Source organism: Somniosus microcephalus, chromosome 19, assembly GCF_052327205.1.
Source record: "Somniosus microcephalus isolate GS21.2 chromosome 19, FLI_Smic_1.0, whole genome shotgun sequence".
NCBI classification, from domain to species: Eukaryota; Metazoa; Chordata; class Chondrichthyes; order Squaliformes; family Somniosidae; genus Somniosus; species Somniosus microcephalus.
This window is the reverse complement of record NC_141005.1, coordinates 28,330,444-28,350,026: the sequence shown is the minus strand read 5'-3', so window position 1 is coordinate 28,350,026 and position 19,583 is coordinate 28,330,444. Positions and strand designations below refer to the sequence as shown.

Below are 19,583 nucleotides of genomic sequence, written 5' to 3'. Positions count from 1 at the left end.
AGTGTCGCCCAGCTAATAGTAGGATGGCATGTATGGACAGGATTCACGCCAAATTCCCAAAAGTGATTCTTGGCAAGGGCAGGCGTAATGGTATAAATTGTGGGGAACAGCGCTAGGAATCACCGATTCACTGTAGAACATCCTGTGAGGTTGGTGAACAGGATTCTGTTTTGAGGCATGCATACCCTTGGTGTTCCAGAGTGCAGCATGCTTGGGAGGAGCAGGTGACTTTCAACCCATGGTTTTCAAAGCTTTGCATCACGAGGGATTTCTTCACTTCACGTCTGGTCCTGTTATAGACTAATTGATAGCCATAATTAGTTAACAACTCCATTATCATTGCATCATGTGACTACCAGGATGGTGGAAGGCTAACTAGATGGACCTTGGTCTTTTTTCATTTACCAATTCCAACATTCCTACTTTCTCTGAAGTTCAGATTCTAGATTACTTTAAAGTTATTTTTCTGCTGTAAAGAGACAAAATGTAATTTTTGTTTCGTCAAATGGAGCACAATGGCATGTTACTTCAAATTTGCAACACCAAGGTAGCCTTTTAATACAGCGCCACGACACAATTGAAAACCAGAAATCTAGTACCAAACTTTATAGACTATTCAAGGTGCCTACAAGTAACCCTGTTCTCAGTAAAGCATCTTAAACCATGCTAAAAATAGCACACAATGAGCTGTTCAGAATCAAACTAGAACAAAATGAAAAAATGTGTGCTACGTATTGATTTGGAGATGTAAATTCCTTCTCAGTCGTCCTGTACACAGCGTTCTCTTCAAGGTCAAAAGCACATCTGCTGCCCTCAAACAATGAGCTCATTTTAAAATCTTACCACAGTTTACAGTACATCAAAACTGGTGCATCTCCGATTGGCACTGCTCACAGTCAAAGGTTATAAAAGTTCTTTGTAACTTCGTTTTTAAAAAGATATTTGAGAGTCGGTTCCAGGTAGAAAATGGGGAAAATGTTAACTTAGTGTACTGTCTTCTGCAACATGAAGAGTACTTTCCAACATTGAGTCTGTTGTGTGGGATCATGGCCGTCAAACCTGGTCAGAGGAAGAAATGGAATGGAAGTGTTGTGAAGTTTATGGTGCAGTGCATTTTTCAGTCAATGATACATGTATACACATAACATAATCGGAGACAGAGTGGCCAGAGGTCAGAGACAGGCATGTTTGTATGATGCTTATGTGGAATCTCAAAGAATCAGCAACAGCATTTATTTAGTGCCTTTAATATAGTAAAGCGTCCCAAGGTGTTTCACAGGAGCATAATCAGACATAAATTGACACCGAGCAAAGGATGATGTATTAGGAAAGGTGACTAAAAACTTGGTCAAAGACGTATGTTTTAAGGGGCGTCTTGAAGGAGGAGAGAGATGTCGAGAGCAGGAGAGCTTTAGGGAAGGAATTCCAGAGCTTAGGGTCTAGACGGCTAATGCACAGCCACCAATGGAGGGGCGAAGGAAGTGGGAGATGCACAAGAGACGAGAGTTGGAGGAACACAGAGTTCTCGGAGGGTTGTAGGAGGATACAGAGATAGGGAGGGGCGAACCATGGATGGATTTGAACAAGAGGAAGAGAATTTTTAAATCAAGGCATTGGTGGACTGGGAGCTGACGTAGGTCAGTGAGCAGGAGGGTGATGAGTGAACAGGGCTTGGTACGAGTTAGAACACAGGCAGTAGAGTATTGGATGAGTTCAAGTTTAGAGAGTGGAAGATGGGAGGTCAGTCAGGAGCTAACAAAAGCATGAATGAAGGTTTTAGTAGAAGATGAGTTGAGGCGGGGTGGAGAGGGACGGAGTGGAAGCAGGTGGTCTTGGTGATGGAGAGGATATAGGATTGGAAGCTCAGCGTCAAATAGGACGCTGAGGTTGCAAAGTCTGGTTCAGCCTGAGACAGTGGCCAGGTAGGGGGCTGGAATTGGTGGCTCGGGAATGGGGTTTGTGGTCGGGGGGTGGGGCCCCCCCAAAGACAACAGTTTTGGTCTTCACAATGTTTAATTGGAGGACATTTCAGCTCATCCAAGGCTGGATATCTGGCAAGCCGTCTGACAACACAGAGGCAGTGGAGGCGGTCGAGAGAGGTGGAGCTGGGGGTCATCAGCCTACATGTGGAACCTGATGTCATGTCTTCGGATGATGTCGTCGCCAAGGGGCAGCATGTAAATGAGAAGATGGTATTACAGTCTCGTACATTTTAATGATACAGCAATACGACCTCGGAAACAGATGCAGTTGCCCAATTTCCAGTTTAAAAAAAAAACTTACTTCAGAAACATACCTATATAAAACAAATTTAAAAAATATGAATGTTCTATAGGCTGCTTTGAAAGATCATTATACCAGCCCCCTCCAGTCAGTAACAGCAGACAAAGTGCATTTTTTGAATATCTTAGTAAGCGGTTTGTTCCATACACAAATCCAGGTTCTCCCTATATAACACTAAATGGGCACCGTATTCTTTTTGAACCCTCCGCCCACCCCCCCCCCCCTTTTATTTGGCAGCTTGTAATTTAATACAGCGCACTAGAAGAAGAAAATCTTCAGAGCTGGGCTATTCTTCACATAAATGTTTTCCCCACTTTGCTTTTGGAATGTTGTGTATCCGGTGTTCCAAAAGTAAAAACACAGACATTTTATTTCTCCTGATGTTAAGAACATAAGAAATAGGAGCAGTAGACGACCATTCGGCCCCTCGAGCCTGCTCCCCCATTCAATAAGATCATGGTTGATCTTCTACCTCAACTCCACTTTCCTGCACTATCCCTTGATTCCCTTAATATCCAAAACTCTATCGCTCTGTCTTAAATATACTCAACGACTGAGCCTCCACAGCCCTCTGGGGCAGAGAATTCCAAAGATTCACCACCCTCTGAGTGAAGAAATATCTCATCTCAGTCCTAAATGACCGACCCCTTATTCTGAGACTGTGACCCCTGGTTCTAGATTCCACAGCAAGGGGAAACATCCTCCCTGCATCTACCCTGTCAAGCCGTGTCAGAATTTTGTATGTTTCAATGAGATCACCTCTCATTCTTCTAAATTCTAGGGAACATAAACCTAGTCTACGCAATCTCTCCTCATAGGACAATTCCTCCATCCCAGGAATCAGTCTGGTGAACCTTTGTTGCACTCCCTCTATGGCAAGTATATCCTTCCTTAGTAAGGAGATCAAAACTGTACACAATACCCCAGATGTGGTCGCACCAAGGCCCTATATAATTGCAGTAAGACATCTTTACTCTTATGCTCAAATCCTCTTGGAATGAAGGCCAACATACAATTTGCTTTCCTAATTGCTTACTGTAGCTGCATGTTAACTTTCAGTGATTCGTGTACAAGGACACCCTGGTCCCTCTGAACACTAACATTTCCCAATTGTTCACCATTTAAAAAACTCTCCTACCAAAATGGATAACTTCACATTTCTCCACATTATATTCCATTTGCCAAGGTCTTGCCCACTCACTTAGCCTGTCTATATCCCCTTGAAGCCTCTCTGCATCCTCCTCACAACTTACATTCCCACCTAGTTTTGTATCATCAGCAGCAAACTTGGATACATTACATTTGGTCCCCTCATCCAAATCATTGATATAGATTGTGAACAGCGGAGGCCCAAGCACTGATCCTTGCGGTGCCCCACCAGTTAGCCTGCCAACCCGAAACTAGCCCATTTATTCCTACTCTCTGTTTTCTGTCCGTTAACCAATCCTCAATCTATGCTAGTGTAGGAACTGGGGTTCCTAGCCAAAGAATTGAGATCAACTCAGAAAATCAAAAACAATAAAATTTAATGAACAAACGAAGCTGTACAGGAAACTGTAGGATACAATGCAAATAGGTCTGGTCTGCTTGAAAGCCTCTCTGGAAACTGCTAGCAGGTTCCGAGCACAACTGCTAGCAGGTTCCAAGCTCCGACGTCATGACGTCATCACGTTCTTCCCGCCGTTGAGCGATCACGTGACTGACGGCATGACGTCATCACGCGGAGTACAGGAAAGAAGCCCTAGTACAGTTAACATACATTAAAGGTGCAGCCCCCAGCTGTACTACATTGCTGTAAAAGGAATTATATACAATTGTCCGTAATCCTCTGGTGGTTCCGCCACATGCGCCCCCCCAGAATTGCTTTTAACAGAGGGTAAGGCGAGAAGAGGGTCTGACGAGTCTGTCCAACCGACTGCGATAGCCCGGCAGCTGGAACGGAGCGCTAGATGATGAACTGGCCGTTGGCTGTGGTTGGGATGAAGCCGCAGGCAGAGAAGAGGAGGCTGGCTGCGGTCAACCCGGTGAGGCGGGCACTGGCGACACAGCGGATGACTGTGGCTGTACTGGACCGGCAGTCAACGGTGGTTGACCACGACGAGGCGGCTGAGCGGTGACGACTGGTTCGCTCAGATCCAGATGTGCCGGTTTCAACCGGTCGATGGAGATGTGGTCAGGCTTACCGCCGACGTCGACGGTGAAGGACTTGTCACCTGACGAGAGGACGCGGAACGGACTTGTGTAAGGCGGTTTGAGCGGGTTTTTGCGAGCATCCTGCCAAATGAACACGCATTCTGCGCTCTTAAGATCCGCCGGGACATGGGAGCGCTGCAGGTCATGATGCGACGTAGGCACTGGGATGAAATTCCTAGCCGCTTCCTGGTGGCTGACGAGCTGCTGAGCTGGGGACCAGGGTTCCCTGTGAGGAGGAAGAAAATTGCCAGGCACTCAGTGGTTGGCCGTAAACCAGCTCTGCTTAAGAATGCAGGTCGTCCTTAGGCGCCGTGCGAAGACCTAGCAGCACCCAATGGAGCCTGTCCACCCAACTGGGCCCACGGAGACTAGCACGCAGTGCGGCTTTAAGTGACCTGTGGAATCTTTCACACAGACCGTTCGCCTGTGGATGGTAGGCAGTGGTACGATGAAGCTTGGTGCCCAAACCTTGAGCTACGGCGTTCCAAAGCTCAGAGGTAAATTGAGGCCCCCGGTTGGAGGAGATGTCAGCCGGTACCCCGAACCGAGCTACCCACAACGAGATGAAGGCTCTGGAGACGTCTGCCGCTGTGGTGACAACCAAAGGAATTGCCTCTGGCAACCTGGTGGTGCGGTCTACCACGGTGAGGTGGTGAGTGTACCCGCGAGAGGAAGGGAGGGGACCAACCAGGTCCACGTGCACATGGTCGAATTGACGCTCCGGAACCGGAAAAGTGGCGACTGGGGCCTTAACATGACGTTGTATCTTGGACTTCTGGCAACTCACGCAAGTATTGGTCGAGATGCATGCCCTTCCAGACGAATTTCTTTGCCATGAGTCGCTGTGACACTCTCATGCCAGGGTGTGACAACCCGTGGATAGTGTCGAAAATTCTCCTGCGCCATTCGACTGGAACGATTGGACGTGGGACGCCCATCGAGATGTCACACAGGAGTGTGGTCCCTGCGGCCTGGAAGACATCAGCCACTTGTAAGCTGGAAGGTGTGGTCCGGTATGCCTGCACTTCAGGGTCTGCCTTCTGTTCTTTTGCCAAACCAACATAGTCGACTCCCAGGTGTACTGCGTGGAGCTGGGCGCGGGAGAGACAATCCGCCACCAGGTTGTCTTTGCCCGAGACATGTTGTATGTCGGTTGTAAATTCAGATATGTACGCAAGATGACGTCGTTGCCGTGCCGACCATGGTTCCGCTGTCTTGGCCATCGCAAAAGTAAGTGGCTTGTGGTCTACAAAAGCCGTGAATGGGCGTCCTTCCAGTAGGAAGCAAAAATGGCGGATGGCCAGAAACAATGCCAACAACTCCCTATCAAAAGTACTATACTTGCGTTCGTTCTTCCGCAATTGGCGGCTGAAGAAAGCCAGTGGTTGCCATGTGCCGTCGACCCACTGCTCCTGTACTGCCCCGATGGCATAATCAGATGCGTCGGTGGTAAGGGCAATGGTTGCGCTCGTAAGGGGATGTGCCAACATGGTCACAGCAGCCAAAGCGTTCTTAGCGTCGAGGAAAACCTGGTCCATCTGGGGTGTCCAATCGATCAGGTCTTTGCCCGATTTACCTCTGAGGGCCTCGTACAAAGGTTGCATCAACAATGCCACCTTGGGGATGAACCGATGATAAAAATTGACCATTCCCAGAAATTCCTGGAGGGCCCCGACGGTCTGAGGAAGAGGGAACAAGGTGACTGCTTCCACCTTCGTGGCCAGCGGGACGGCGCCGTCTGAGGTGATTCTGTGTCCCAGGAAATCAATGCTGTGCAACCCAAACTGGCACTTGGCCGGGTTGATAATAAGGCCATGTTGGCTGAGACGAGAAAAAAGGTGCGTAATGTGTTCTTTCGTGCTGTTACTGGCAATAAGGATGTCGTCTAGGTAGACGAAGATGAAGGGCAGATCGCGCAACACGGAATCCATGCGACGTTGGAAGGCTTGTGCTGCATTCTTCAGCCCAAACGGCATACGAAGGAACTCAAAGAGCCCGAAAGGTGTGATGACAGCAGTTTTGGGGACGTCCTGAGGATGCACGGGAACTTGAGGATAGCCTCGGATGAGGTCCACTTTGGAAAAGATGGAATTCCCTGCCAGATGGGCCGAAAAATCCTGAATGTGAGGAATTGGGTACCGATCCGGTGTGGTAGCCTCATTCAGGCGTCTGTAGTCGCCACATGGTCGCCATCCGCCGCCTGGCTTAGGAACAATGTGTAATGGCGAGGACCAAGGACTATTCGAACGTCGAATAATACCCAGGCGTTCCATTGTATGGAACTCCGCCTTGGCGGCCGCAAGTTTACCGGGTTCCAGCTTTCGAGCTCTCGCATAAACGGGGGATCCTGTCGTGGTAATGTGGTGCGCCACACCGTGCCTCGCGACTGAAGAAGAAAATGTGGGCCTGGTGAGCTCAGGGAACTCACTGAGAAGACGAGAGAACTCATTTGGAGATGGGACTGCACAGGCAACTGACCAAGACATCGCGGTGCTTCGGTGGCAGGGGACCGAGTGAAAAGTGGAGGCACTGATTAGCCGGCAGTGTCAGACGTCGACAAGAAACCAGTTTGCGCAGAAGAAATCTGACCCCAGGATGGCCTGCGAGACTTTCACCGTGATGAACTTCCAAAAACGTTGGCCGCCAAAACTCAATTGGACCCTATGCTTTCCGAACGTGTGAATGGCCGCATCATTGGCTGCCTCGAGGGGGGGGGGGGCCTTGACCGCCGGATTGAAGATCTAGCTTCGACGCTGGTAGGATACTGCACTGGGAGCCAGTATCACAGAGAAAACGTCGCCCTGACAGGGAGTCTATAATGTATAGGAGTTTCCCTGCGGACCCGACGGCCATCGCAACTCCGGCACGTCCCTGAGGCCTTATTGATCTTCTCAGAAACCGCTGGTTTGGAGGTAGGTTTTTTTTTTGGGCGAGAAACTGCAGGGCGGACGGCAATTTCTGGCCTTCGCGCCGAAACGAGCGTGGTATGCACACCAGCCTGCAGGAGTTGTCGTCGGATTCGCTCTTGTGGGGGATGGGCGCCTCGTGGCTGCACAAGATTGTTGTGAGACGGTGAATATTTTATCCGCTTCCACGGCGAGTTCAGCGCAATCCGTGATCGCGGAATTGGCCAAGGCCGTCTGTACTGGCTCTGGTAGTTGACAGAGAAACAGCTTGCGGAACAGAAAACATTGCGATTCCGAGCCCAAAAGCGTGAGCATTTGGCTCATGAGCTCTGAGGGTTTTGAGTCCCCGAGGCCGGGCACGGAGATAAGTCTGCGAGCGCTCTCTGACTTGGACAGACCGAAAATCTGCAGTAAACGTGCTTTTAAAGCTTCGTACTTGCCATCGTTCGGTGGACTCTCGAGGAGGCTGATGACCCGCGAGGCCGTGGCGCCGTCGAGGGCGGAGACCACGTAATAATAACGGGTCGAATCCGCTGCTACTCCCCAGATTGCAAATTCGGCTTCCGCCTGGAAAAACCACGCGGCCGGTTGTTGCTCCCAAAATTGCGGTAGTTTGAGGGTGACGGCGTTCGTGTCCATGATGTAACTTCAACGAAAATTGTTCGAAGAAATCGGGGTCACCAATGTAGGAACTGGGGTTCCTAGCCAAAGAATTGAGATCGACTCAGAAAATCAAAAACAATAAAATTTAATGAACAAACGAAGCTGTACAGGAAACTGTAGGATACAATGCAAATAGGTTTGGTCTGCTTGAAAGCCTCTCTGGAAACTGCTAGAAGGTTCCGAGCTCAACTGCTAGCAGGTTCCAAGCTCCGACGTCATCACGTTCTTTCCGCCGTTGAGATCACGTGACGGACGGCATGACGTCATCACGCGGAGTACAGGAAAGAAGCCCTAGTACAGTTAACAGATACATTAAAGGTGCAGCCCCCAGCTGTACTACATTGCTGTAAAAGGAATTATATACAATTGTCCGTAATCCTCTGGTAGTTCCGCCACACTAGTATATTACCCCCAATTCCATGAGCCCTAATTTTGTTTAACCTCTTGCGTAGTACTTTATCAAATGCCTTCTGAAAATCCAATACACCACATCCACCTTACCTATTCTGCTAGTTACACCCTCAAAAAATTCTAACAGATTTGTCAAACTCGAGTTCCCTTTCATAAATCCATGTTGACTCTGCCCAATCCTATTATTATTTTCTAAGTGCCCGGTTACCATTTTCTTAATAGATTCTAGCATTTTCCCTACTACTGATGTCAGGTTAACTGGTCTGTAGTTCCCCATTTTCTCTCTCCCTCCTTTCTTAAATAGTGGGGTTACATTCGTTACCTTCCAAACCGTGGGAACCGTTCTAGAATCTATGGAATTTTGGATGATGACAACCAATGCATCCACAATCTCTATAGCCACCTCTTTCAAAATCCTAGGATGTAGGCCATCAGGTCAAGGGGATTGATCAGCTTTCAGTCCCATTAATTTCTCCAGTACTATTTTTTTTTTTTTTACTAATTTCTTTCAGTTCCTCATTCTCGCTAGACCCTTGGTTCTCCACTATTTCCAGGATGTTTTTTGCATCTTCTTCTGTGACGACAGACAAAGTATTTGTTTAATTTCTCTGCCATTTCCTTATTCCCCACTATAATTTCTCCTGTCTCAACCTGTAAGGGACCCACATTTACTTTTGCTAATCTTTTCCTTTTTACATACCTATAGAAGCTTTTACGGTCTGTTTTTATGTCACTTGCTAGTTTACTCTCATATTCTATTTTCCCTTTATGAATTTCTTGGTCCTCCTTTGCTAAATTCTAAAATCCTCTCAATCCTTTACATGAAGAGTGCCTGAATAAAACAGACATATGCTAGAGTACATGGGGTTCCAATGTCAGCTTCATTGTCCTTGACCTTCCTGTTTTCTTCCAGATTTTCTCACCAGCAAATATTCAAAATCGAGTTGAGCACAGCTGCTATTACTGTTAGCGGCATCACTAATTCACCTAGCCCAGCAAACCACATGGGTGATCATGAAAAACAGATCGCGGTCCACAATTAAAGTAAATTATCAGATGTTTCAACTCCATGAATAGTCAGGCCAGACCTATTAATGTTAATTGCATTTTGAGAGTAGGTGTGCAGTGGTTAAATGTACACGACATCTAAAGGTCACTTCTAAATATTTATGCTGAGTCAGTCACCACATAAAATGGACATATGACTATTTGGAGTACGCACATGCTCATTAAAGGAATACCTTTTATAAATGTTAATGCCAAGTCATATAATTGAAAACACATTGAAAAATAGACTTCTCTCCCCAGAGAATAATGTTTCCTTGCAACATTAGTAGTAAAAGTTCTGAGAAAAATCATGGATGACTCTTAGAATCTCCACGTGATCATGCTCATGTAGATTTTATTTATTTATTTAATTTTAAACTGAAATGACTGTTGCTAATAGCAAAAGTATTATGGAGCTCACCAAACAAACAACATTTAGAGGGTTAACGGACAAATTCTCACTTTCAGAACATATCTTTCAATATTACCAATTGCACACAGCTCATTTTGAATAAATATAACTTTAAAAAGATAAAACCTGTTCCATTCATTTCCAACTGTCTAGTCTAATAACAGGAAACTTAATCTACTTAAAACCTAACAAGTTATTTGAATAGGTTATTTGGAAAAATAACCCTCTATCTTGCTGTTTGTAGTGCAATAAATTGTTATTTTTTTTATATCTTAGGGAAGATGACACATCTTCTTCTTCCTGCCGTTTTTGCAACAGTAGAAAGCATTTCCAGTTAAAAAGTTTCTACATGAGGTACATCATCATCGAGTTGTCTGCCTTGCATAAACATAATTGCATATACTGCAAAGGTAGGGTAGTATTCAGCAGCATTCTCAATGTATCCACCTGGATCTTTTCAATCTTTTAGAGCGAGTAGATTGCGACTATACTCTCGAGTTTCGAAGAATGAGAGGTGATCTCATTGAAACATAAGATTCAGAGGGGGATCGACAGGGTAGATGCCGAGAGGTTGTTTCCCCTGGCTGGAGAGTCTAGAACGAGGGGGCATAGTCTCAGGATAAGGGGTCGGCCATTTAAGACTGAGATGAGGAGGAATTTCTTCACTCAGAGGGTTGTGAATCTTTGGAATTCTCTACCCCAAAGGGCTGTGGATGCTGAATTTAGGGAAAGGGATTATTTTGGTTTTAAAGTAGGCAATGTTTTACTGTAAGTAAAAAATGATATTTGGGATACAAGTTTATGGACAACATGATAATCAGTAATGAGCTGCATCATTGTAAAGAGGGAAAATTAAACTGATCTTCCCTTTGACTGCGTTGCCAAGCTTTTACCACAGTGATGCAGGGGAGCGAAGAGATCTCTCACAAGGAGAGGTAATTGGAGAGCAAGTAAACACTGCCCTACTTTCCTACCTCTCCCAGTGGCATGGATTGAGGTCTGGGAGTAGACTTACTTGGCTATAGGTGTTGTGCAGTCCAGAAAGTCAGAAGGACTGGAGAAGAAACAGAGTTATAAAACATTATGAAAAGAATATAAATTTGTACTCCATGCACAGTGTGAAATTAATACTTCCCCTTTTACAAATGTAATTTTAGTCAAAAATGTCAGTTTAATGCCTCAGTTCACAAATATCAGTGTCCAACCAATGTAATTGTTGCATCTAAACCACTTCCTTATCTTGTAAAAGCTGTTGTGTTACACCAAAGAGAAGACCAGGATGTTAAATAAATTGGATTTTCATCCTCCAATTAGAATCACTGCACGGTCCTAAAACAATAAATGAAAAAATAGAAGTACATGTTGACTAGTTCTGAAGCTGCTTTCTAGATTGTGAGTTTCACCTTTGCAAGCAGTAAAGGAAAACATTCAAACCAAAAGACAAAGATTTGAGTTTTGAGTTTTAAAACTAGATATCGTAAAGATATCAATTTTATTGGGTCAGTGAGTAAATATGTTTTTCTACATGTGAAGAAACCACACTAAGCTTCAAACCAAGTTACTAAGAAGTTCACGCAGCTGGAGTTTCTATTTGCGCGATATGGGAGTGCACACTTTCCACCCCTCCCCCTTCCATATAGTTGTACACCCCATTTACCAAGTCCAGAAAGTTTAGAAAGACTGTAGGAGCAGATAGGTAACAGTCAGCTTAGGATCCCGAAGTTTAAGAGTTTAACCAGGTGAAACTTTGCAACTTTACCAGCAGAGCACTGGTCGAGCAGGACTATCCTACCCATTAAGGCACTGGCTTGCAGGGTTACCCACAGGGAGAATGCCAGTTCCTCATCACAGGTCCACTCCTCCAAATCCCATTAAAGAACCAGATAGTGAATTACCAAGTCTGCCACAGGTGGTCGGCTCAGTTCCAACCTTCAATTATTAGGTATGTAATTGTCGTAAAAACCCATCTGGTTCACTAATGTCCTGACGGGAAGGAAATCTGCCATCCTTACCTGGTCTGGCCTATATGTGACTCCAGACCCACAGCAATGTGATTGACTCTTAACTACCCCCTGCAATGGCCTAGTAAGCCACTCAATTGTAAAAAAAAGTCACTACGAAAAACAGTAAGAATAAAACCAGATGGACCACCCGGCATTGACCTCAGCACCAGCTAAAGACAAGACAACGGCACACCCAGCCCAGTCAACCCTGTAAAGTCCTCTTCAACATCTGGGGACTTGTGCCAAAATTGGGAGAGCTGCCCCACTAGTCAAGCAACAGCCTGACAGTCATACTCACATTATCATACCTTTCAGCCAATGTCCCAGACTTCTCCATCACCATCCCTGAGTATCACTGACCCAGAGTATGTCCTGTCCCACCGGCAGGACAGACCCACCAGGGGTGGCAGCACAGTGGTATACAGTCAGGAAGGAGTGGCCCTGGGAGTCCTCAACATTGGCTCCAGACCCCATGAAGTCTCATGGCTTCAGTTCAAGCATGGGCATGGAAACCTCCTGCTGATTACCACCTACCGCCCTCCCTTAGCTGATGAATCAGTACTCCTCCATGTTGAACACCACTTGGAAGCAGCAGAGTAGCAAGGGCACAGAATGTACTCTGGGTGGGGGACTTCAATGTCCATCACCAAGAGTGGCTCGGTAGCACCACTACTGACCGAGCTGGCCAAGTCCTGAAGGATATAGCTGCCAGTCTGGGCCTGCGACAGATGGAGAGAGAAACAACACGAGGAAAATACCTACATGACCTCGTCCTCACCAATCTACTTGTCGCAGATGCATCTGTCCATGACAGCATTGGTAGCAATGAGCACCGCACAGCCATTATGGAGACGAAGTCCCGTCTTCACACTGAGGACACCCTCCATCTTGTGTGGCACTACCACCATGCTAAATTGGATAAATTCAGAACAGATCTCGCAGCTCAAAATTGGATATCCATGAGGCACTGTGGCCCATCAGCAACAGCAGAATTGTATACTACCACAATCTGTAACCTCGGTTCAATAAAGAGTGCAGAAGAGCATGCCAGGATCAGCACCAGGCTTACCTAAAAATGCAATGCCAACCTGGGGAAGCTGCAACACAGGGCTACATGCATGCTAAAAAGCAGAAGCAGCATGCTATAGACAGAGCTAAGCGATCCCACAATCAACAGATCAGATCAAAGCTCTGTAGTCTTGCCACATCCAGTCGTGCATGGTCGTGGACCATTAAACAACTAACGGGAGGAGGAGGCTCCATGAATATCCCCATCCTCAATAATGGTGGAGGCCAGCATGTGAGTGCAAAAGACAAAGCTGAAGCATTTGCAACCATCTTCAGCCAGAAGTGCCGAGTGGATGATTCATATCGGCCTCCTCCCGAGGACCCCACCACTATAGAAGCCAGTCTTCAGCCAATTCGATTCACTCCATGTGACATCGAGAAACAGCCCAGCGCACTGGATACAGCAAAGGCTGTGGGCCCCGACAACATCCCGGCTGTCGTGCTAAAGACTTGTGCTCCAGAACTAGCCGCGCCTCTAGCCAAGCTGTTCCAGTACAACTATAACACTGGCATCTATCCGACAATGTGGAAAACTGCCCAGGTATGTCCTGTCCACAAAAAGGACAAATCCAATTCGGCCAGTCTACTCTCAATCATCAGCAAAGTGATGGAAGGTATCGTCGACAGTGCTATCAAGCAGCACTTATTCACCAATAGCCTGCTCACTGATGCCCAGTTTGGGTTCCGCCAGGACCACTCCGCTCCAGACCTCATTACAGCCTTGGTCTAAACATGGACAAAAGAGCTGAATTCCAGAGGTGAGGTGTGAGCGATTGCCCTCGACATCGAGTGTGGCATCAAGGACACCTAGTAAAACTGAAGTCAATGGGAATCGGGGGGGGGGGGGGGGGGGGGGGGGGAACTCTCCACTGGCTGGAGTCATACCTAGCACAAAAGGAAGATGGTTGTGGTGGTTGGAGATCAATCATCACAGCCCCAGGACATCGCTGTAGGAACTCCTCAGGGCAGTGTCCTAGGTCCAACCATCTTCAGCGGCTTTATCAATGACCTTCCCTCCATCATAAGGTCAGAAGTGGGGATATTCGCTGATGACTGCAGAGTGTTCAGTGCCATTCGCAACTCCTCAGATAACGAAGCAGTCCATGCCCACATGCAGCAAGACCTGGATGATATTCAGGCTTGGGCTGATAAGTGGCAAGTACAGGAAACTCTTTTGTATCCGGCACCGACGGGACCGGGGTGGTGCCGGTTGATTAAAAATTCTGGATAACGGAGAGGTATAGCTACCAAGGCTATTTTTAAAAAAAATCAAGAAATGTGCAGTATAATTAGGTACTCACCTACAGAATGTTATGTTAAATGGATGGTGGAAGATGCTTGATTAAGTACAGTAATGCCAGTTGAGGGTAATCCATAACTCTAATTACTTAATAGTGAAACAAAACTTATAAACGACTGTATACTGTAGTTTTCGGAGTGAGAATTCTGCCAGTTATTAGAGAATTAGGTGCCATTTAAACGGGAGTTTCCTGTAACATTCGCGCCATGCAAGTGCCGGGCAATGCCTATCTCCAACAAGCAAGCATCTAACCACTGCCCCTCGACATTCAACGGCATTACCATCGACAAATCCCCCACCATCAACATCCTGGGGGTCACCATTGACCAGAAACTTAACTGGACCAGCCACATAACTACTGTGGCAACAAGAGCAGGTCAGAGGCTAGGTATTCTGCGGTGTGTACCTCACCTCCTGACTCCCCAAAGCCTTTCCACCATCTACAAGGCACAAGTCAAGAGTGTGATGGAATACTCTTCACTGCCTGGATGAGTGCAGCTCCAACAACACTCAAGAAGCTCGACACCATCCAAGACAAAGCAGCCCACTTGATTGGCACCCCATCCATCACCTTAAACATTCACTCCCTCCACCACCAGCGTACCATGGCTGCAGTGTGTACCATCTACAAGATGCACTGCAGCAACTCGCCAAGGCTTCTTCTGCAGCACCTCGCAAACCCGCGAACTCTACCACCTAGAAGGACATGGGCAGCAGGCGCATGGGAACACCACCACCTCCAAGTCACACACCATCCTGACTTGGGAAGTATCTCGGCGTTCCTTCATCATCGCTGGGTCAAAATCCTGGAACTCCCTCCCTAACAGCACTGTGGGAGTACCTTCACCACACAGACTGCAGCGGTTCAAGGCGGCTCACCACCACCTTCTCAAGGGCAACTAGGGATGGGCAATAAATGCTGGCCTTGCCAGCAATGCCCACATCCCATGGCCAAATAAAAAAAAAATTGTCCTCAGATTCTTGCTGTGAAAAAGTAACTCACTTCTGTTCAATCGCGTTCTTAAAAAAATGTTTCTGATGTTCACTACACAGCCCTAATTAAAGCAAATACACTAAATCTGCCTTACTTGAGAATAAGTAGTTCGCAAACCATAAATTTTCAAATTGTGGTCCCACATGCTAGGGGATCTTAGGAGGTGTCCCAAGTCATCGGATTTGTCAATCGACAGATTTCTGTATTTTTCTCTATTTGTTGACTTATTAGCAGTTACTTCTGTGGCGGCACACTAATAAGAAACATTTCTGCAATAATAGCACCATTTTCCTTTCGGACGTTAACGCTCCATTTTTGGAATTTAGAACATGGAGGTCCCAGGGGTGCCTCAATATTTCCAGCGAGTCCCCCACACAGAAAATATTCAAAATCATTGTTGTAAAAATGTTCAAATAGGCAGCTTCAGAAAAAGAAACCAACAGAACGAAACAAGCAGAATTTCATTAATTTGTGATCCGACTTCAATGGTTTCAAAAAACTCCAATTCTCATGCATCTGTGACTTTCATTTTCTTTCACAGGCAACCCTTTCCTTAACTGTTCTCACACAGCACATTTTTGCTGAAGCTGAAAGCTATTATAGAGTAGACATGCACAGATCTTGAACAAATTTAGCTTCTATTTCCGCAATAGAAAAAAGATCAATTTTGTCCCAGAGGAGTTGCACACAACAGAGCAAGAAGTAAAGCCATCTCCCTGACTCTAACAAACACAAACTGTGGTAAAGTCCCTCTCACATATTGACAGTCTCGTAATTTCACCCTCGTTGATACCTGATCAGCACCAACTTCACAAATTTCAAACAAAATACATTAAACCACTCTCTTCACATTGTGGGTAAAGTCATGGCGTGCGACTGAGTCATGCAGCCCAGAAAGACTCCAGATTCAATCTCTCTGCTGATTTAAATATTTCAGCTAGGGCAGTTTTCAATGTGCATAGCTCCGATTCAACAGTTCCAATTTTAACCTAACCTGCCCAGTGGGAACAGACTAGTTCGGCTTGAACGTCTGTTTACACCCCACCTGATTTTACTCTCCTGCAAAACAAGAGTGACTAAAATATCTTTAAACAAAATTAGATGGTCAGTGACAATGGATCAAAGATGTTACTTCAGCCAATTGCTCCATCTTTAAAGTTATTCTGACAATATTAGCCAGGTGTTAGTCGTGCCTCATTGGTATCCCTCTTGCCAGAGTCAGAAGGTTCTGGGTCAAGTCCCATTCCTGAAACTTGAGCACAAAATATAGGCTGACACACTAGTGCAGTACTACACTGTCAGGTGAGACATTAAACTGAAGCCCCGCCTGCCCGATCAGGTAGACATAAAAGATCCCATGGCACTATTTTAAAGAGCAGGGGTGTTCTTCCCGGTGTCCTGGCCAACATATCCTTCAACCAACATCACTAAAACAGATTATCTGGTCATTATCACATTGCTATTTGTGGGACCTTGCTGTGTGCAAATTGGCCATCACGTTTCCTACATTACAACAGTGACTCCACTTCATAAGTACTTAATCAGCTGTAAGACGCTTTGGGATGTCCTGAGGTTGTGAAAGGCGCTATATTAGTGCAAGTTATTTCTTTCTGTGCTGAACTATGGATCCCACTAACTATGAAGATTTTTGTGGGTAGACCGAACAAGATTCCCTTAAGATTGTGGAATCATTAAGTATTTGGTACACTGGTAAACTATTTGCTTCACTTTTAACTCTTGTTCTAAAACTTCTTCAGGGGGGATTTTAAAAAACTGTACTCATTGCCTTCTCAGTTATCATTAGTCTGGCTACAATGTCTGGTTAAATTTTTTTTTTTTTTTTAATAAATCGACCCACATGGACGTGACACTAGTCCAATATCAATGAAAAAGCAAAACAATATCAAATATAATCATACTCAAAATGCATGGATTGGAAAAAAAAAAGCTTTGAATGCACTAAATCCAGTTCCTCATCATTTTTACTGTCAGGAAGAAATAGATGGGATCCTCTACAAGACTTGGAGAGAGAAAGAAGGGATGACACTAATAATTTTTTGGGGAACCACAGGACCCCTGAAAACCATTACAGGCTGGATATGCAAATTTGCCTAACTATAGGGTAAATTCCCAGGCCCAGACAGCTCGGGTGCAGCCCTCAGGCCAACATAAAGTCACATACACTCTCAACAGACCCTTTCCAGGCCATTCCCTGTAACTAACGTCACTGGAGCAACCTACCAAGGAGGGAGAACCTTACTTGAAGGACTTCATGCCAACAGACAATTTGACATTTAAAACAATAAGCACTTCTATTGCAAAAGGGAATACTTAAGATTTTTAAATCTTATTCTAGAATTTATTTCTTTAATGACTCTGCAACTTGCTAGAAAACACAGAGAAATGAAATGTGTTGTCTAGAGGGCCTACTTAATGAGGAGATTTCGTACTGCCAGAGGCTAAAAAGAGGGAGTTTCTAGGTTTATTTGCCATTCTGATTTTGCTGAAAGGAATAAAATTGAACTGTTTTTAGCAAGGTAAGCTCTTTATTAAAATAGCAGTCAGTAGAATCTCATGAACATGCTGATACATTCAGTACTAATATTACAGCATGATTTCAGCTCAGTTGACTAGGCTTGTGTGAGGTACTGAAGGGTAGATGGTACTCACGGAACTGTAATCCAACAAGAGTCAGTGCCTGAAGGAGATGAGGCGATAAGAGACCTTCTTAAAAAAAAAAAAAAAAAGTTTAATAAGTAGTAGATTTTTGTGCATTCTGCATGCAAAGAGGTTCTTTGAAGCCTGGAGATTCTCCAAGCGGGAGTCCTGATGCTGCGTCTCTCTGGGTTTGTTTATCAGTAGCTTTTCCTCAGGAGTCACAGCCACGCGTCACCTCGGTGTCTTAGGACTGCTACTTTTGTTTACTGCAACACAGTCGCAGGTGTGCTAGTGCTTTGTGCCCGAGATAAATAAGTGAGAAGAGAAATCGGAGCAGAACTTTAATTGGACCGTGAAATTACCTCGCTAATAAAATTCTGTTGCGAGTTAATTACCGTTTGAGTGTTATTGTTTTGGATTGGGTCCTGCCCAGCGTCCCCGCTAAGCTGCGAGGCCACGCAGCTGTCTGGAAGTCCCACACAGGCCACTGCCTTTCCAATGGGAGATGTGCAAAATCTAAAAAAATAATTAGGGAGAACATTGATCCTGTCAAGAGAAGCAGTTGTTGACATACTTTTTAACTAACCTGATTAATTAACCCAAGTGCAAGGCGGCATAATGAAAGAACGCCCAACGAACATTGGCTTGAGCAATGTATTTACTGAATTTGCTGGTCATATTTTTCCTACATAGGGCTGCTAACTTTTGGCAAGCCCAAAACTGATCAAAGGTCAAGAAATTGATTTGAATTCACAAGTTTGTTTCGCTGATTAAAATGTTCATAACAAAGTTTAAGAGCTTCAGTAATTAATGTCTCCACATCATGAGCCAAACTGCTGGTCGATCTGCTCTGCCTTTAGCCTCGTGAAAAAGGCAGCTCACCCTCATCTTGAGTTAAGAAATTGCTGCCAGTTAAACTCACTGCATAAAGTTAGGGCTGGTACTTAATGACGCAAGGTCCCTTTTTAAATTAAATGTTTTTTTCCTGCAATGCCACTCAGCCCCGAAAGGGAACACTTGAAACTGTGCAATCTCATTCCTGCACGTAGTAAATTGTTCTTAAAGATTTTTTTTTAAATGTTTACTTTAAAAAAAAATCTTATTTCCTTTGTCTCTCTCTCATAATCCAATCCTTCTTTCCCTCTCTCTCTCTCTCTCTCTCTCTCTCTCTTTCTGTACCTGATTTGATACTAATTCACCCTATTTCCTTCGGTCATTCCTTTCTTTCTCAATCCTTAAATCGCATTGGTTAAGGAGATAGACTGTTGCCCCATCGTTCACCCAGGTCCCAGATACCCCATTGACTTCGCCTTGCTGTAATCAGCTCGCACTTCCAGCAATTTGCAGTGCAAAGATTTTTCGAGCTGAAGGGTGAGGGGAAAAGTCTAACTAACGAGGCACGTCGCGAGATGCTCCGCTCCAGCAATTTCTGGAGCAGTGTATTCAAGGCATCCTAGGACAGTCAGTCATTCATTCATTACAGCAAAAATTAGTGCTTTGGACTGGGCTGGGTGCCATAGCCTCAAAAGTTGGTCATAATTGTGTAAGCAGCAAACGGTAGAACTAACATTATACCTGTAAATCCTGTCAAATAAATCACTTTTTTCCCCCCGCCATCAAGTGAAATTGGGGAAAAAACTCGGGA

The 19,583-nt window shown here is 45.4% G+C and overlaps 1 protein-coding gene across 5 annotated transcripts in view; it reads right to left on the bottom strand.

Annotated features, from left to right (window-relative positions):
* Positions 1 to 19,583, bottom strand: part of LOC147104273 (protein-tyrosine sulfotransferase 2-like) — a 129,068-nt gene that overhangs the window by 70,895 nt on the left and 38,590 nt on the right. Inside the window, exon 1 of one of the 5 annotated variants that reach the window (XM_085961468.1) lies at positions 17,951 to 19,219. The exons of the other annotated variants lie outside the window; for them this stretch is intronic. The gene's annotated coding sequence lies outside the window, so the exon portion shown is untranslated. Of the gene's footprint in view, positions 1 to 17,950; positions 19,220 to 19,583 lie in introns of those variants that run through there. 5 annotated transcript variants of the gene reach the window in all.